The sequence below is a fragment of the Ruditapes philippinarum genome, unplaced genomic scaffold (assembly GCF_026571515.1).
Source record: "Ruditapes philippinarum isolate M1 unplaced genomic scaffold, ASM2657151v2 ctg19663_1_1_1_1, whole genome shotgun sequence".
Classification (NCBI taxonomy): Eukaryota; Metazoa; Mollusca; class Bivalvia; order Venerida; family Veneridae; genus Ruditapes; species Ruditapes philippinarum.
In genome coordinates, this window is record NW_026852626.1 from 1 (window position 1) to 3,432 (window position 3,432).

Genomic DNA, 3,432 nt, shown 5'->3' on the forward strand with positions numbered 1-3,432 from the left:
AAAACGGCCGTTATTGCGAATGCTATTAGAACGCTATGCTCTAACATGTTCATAACAAATTTAAGATTCTAAAAAGGAGCTAAATTCACCCACACGTTTTCCCCTTATTTCACACTGGTGAATAATACCAAAAGAAGAGAAATAGAGAAAAGAGAAGCAGAGAAAAATGTTTAAGTTCAACATTGTCAGCACGTTTACATAATCCCGCAATATTTCAGCTTGCAATGCTCATACATGAATAATCATTGTTTATTTGGCCTTGACCGTATCCCAATTCTATATTAGATGAGTCGGAAACATCATCGGACAAACCCGAATCGCTCCTGATTGGTCGGTTCACAAAGCGCGGTTGATTGGGTTCTACGTAAGCACTCACGTGGTTTTGTACATCCAATTGATACATTATTTGTAAAACATCGCTTGCCTGGCCACGTGGACGTGTACTCCTTCAGCGAGCACCGATTAACACAATAGATTGAATAGTGTCATCGTATTTGTACACAAAATCATTCGCGATCAATTTGTCATACCGGATTACAGCATAGTTACCATTTCTTCATTCTGTCAACAACCCTTCGCCGAGATATTTTCTATGTAATCGGATATTATCTCGTTGAACTGAAAAATGTGTATTTCATTGAAGTTTAATCATTTGAACATTGTGTTATTTGTTCACAATCCTTGTATTTATTAAATAGTATAGTAACATTTAATAATACGTCTAGATACCTTGGTGATATGTTTTATTTAGATAATTCTTATTTTGATCAAATGGTGTCTGATATTTATCCCCATGATATTTTAGTACATTATTTTTTGATCTTCATATTACTGTCAACAACAAGTCTATACACACGAAAATCTATAACAAAGGCGGTGACAGTTAATTATTCACATTGAGATGGAGACGTATCCCATGCAGCATCTTTCGTGGTATATGTTTCTAAATTAATTAGATTCGCTAGCACTTGAAGCAACGTAAACGATTACAACAAGCGGAATATTTTCATTACTAGCAAGCTTCTAAAGCAGGACAACCGTTATCCTAAATTATGTAAATATTTAACAAAATTTCACAAAACGTAATTTGGATTTGATTTTTAAGTTTAATAGTGATTTTATAATTTTCTACGTCAAGGAATTAGCAAGCTTGATTTTAATGGCGATGTGATTTAAAAATCGTAGGATCTAGGGTCATGGTAGTTTTTCTGCTGTTTTTACTTAAATCATTAAACGGTTTATTTAAAGAGGTAATGATCCTACTATTTCAAGACATACTGCATGCTTAGTATTCAACCCCTTTATAGCCTTGACTCTCTTATGATTATAAAATTGAACGTTGTTGTGTCACTCTTTCTTTATACTATGTTCATTCATGAATTTAATATATGGATGCATCCTTATATGAATTCAACTGAACGATATATGATGTCAATGTGTCTTTATATGATGTCAATCAATTATTATACGATGTGCATTTATGAGTATATTATGTGGTAGCATCATTATATTATGTCAACTTATAATATTTTATGTCAATCTTTCATTATACGATGTGAATCTATTATTATACAAGTGCATTTATGAGTACATTAAGTGGAAGCATCAATATATACATTCAACTTATCAATATAATATGTCAATCTTTCATTATACGATGTGAATATATTATTATACGATGTGCATTTATGAGTACATTAAGTGGTAGCATCAATATATACAGTCAACTTATCAATATAATATATCAATCTTTTATTATACGATGTGAATATATTATTATACGATGTGCATTTATGAGTATATTATGTGGTAGCATCATTATATAGAGTCAAATTTGGGCTTTCTTTGGGGATTCTTATTTCACTCTATTATAACAATATATATTTTGTCAATCTTTTATTATACGATGCGAATCTATTATTATACGATGGGCATTTATGAATATATTATGTGTTAGCATCATTATATAATGTCAACTCATAAATGTGTTATTACAATCTTTCATTAAACGATGTGAATCTTTTATTATACGATGTGAATCTATTATTATACGATGTGAATCTATTATTATACGATGTGAATCTATTAGTATACGATGTGCATCTATTATTTTAAGTCCGCTGTTTTATATGAAGTGCTTTTGTCATTATACTGATGGGGTTAAATTAACCGGGCTATATCTCATTATGCACCGTTCGTGGTGGGAACTGTCTATATCCCATTGTGATAAAATCTCAAAACTTGAGGGAATTCCGGGCGGTTCTTAACTGCTGACAAATTGATAAGTTGACTCTATATAAAGACGATTCTACATAATATAGTGTTGTTTTGACTCTATATAAGAATGATTCTACATAATATTTACATTAATGTACATCGTATAATGAAAGGACGCATTTACATCATATATTGTTAAGTTGACTCTATATAAAGATGGTTCTACATACTGTTATGTTGTTTTGACTCAATATAAGAATGGTTCTTTATAATATATTTGTAATTGCATATCATATAATGAAAGACTGACAACAGATAAGGACACATTGACATTATATACTGCTATTATGACTCTATATAAAGATGGTGCCACACAATATATTCATTAATGCACATAGTATCAAGAAAGATTGACATCATATAAGGATGCTTTGACATCACATATTGTTATGCTGTCTCTATATAAAGACGATTCTACATAAAATATCGTTGTTTCCCTGTGCCCTTTTATTTTATGGGCCTATTAATTAATCAATATTTGATTTTCTTTAATTTCCTTGTTGTTTAATATAATTTCTTTTGAAGTATCATTTGAGTGATCATACTGTCCGTGCTCTGCCTTGAGTCCTGACCTGTTTTTGTTTCGGGGTCCTCCTGGGCTCCTTGCGCTGGTCTTGCGTTCATCAAACGCCGCCTTCCTTGTTGATCTTGTTTATCATATTTAATACATTTTGTAGATTTGTCAGAATAAATTGAGTGTTAAATACACTATTTTACATCTCAAAAGAAAGTTAGAAAGTAAAGTGAAATGTTTTTAAATTCCATACATTCTGGAAAAACAAAATCAAACACAAAAGACCAATGTAAAGAAGATAACTGTTTTGCCAACGTTGCGAATATAAAAGTAGTTCGATTCTATCATTACCATGGTGATGTCAAATTTGAAAAATTAAATAAATTTGTGTTGTCTTAATCGAGAGATATGCTATAAATGATAAAATTCAACAAATTTTATTTGTATGTGATTTAATATATTTCTGATTAAAGTGAATACGCACGAACTAACAAAATATTCGGTAAAAGTCATAGTGTTAAAACATAATTATCTTGTTTTCGTTGCTTTTCAGGGTTCTCCTATTTCTCAAAAATTATATACTTACAGTTTTATCATCAGCAAACATAGCTAATGTTTATTCTGCATTTGATGTATTTCAG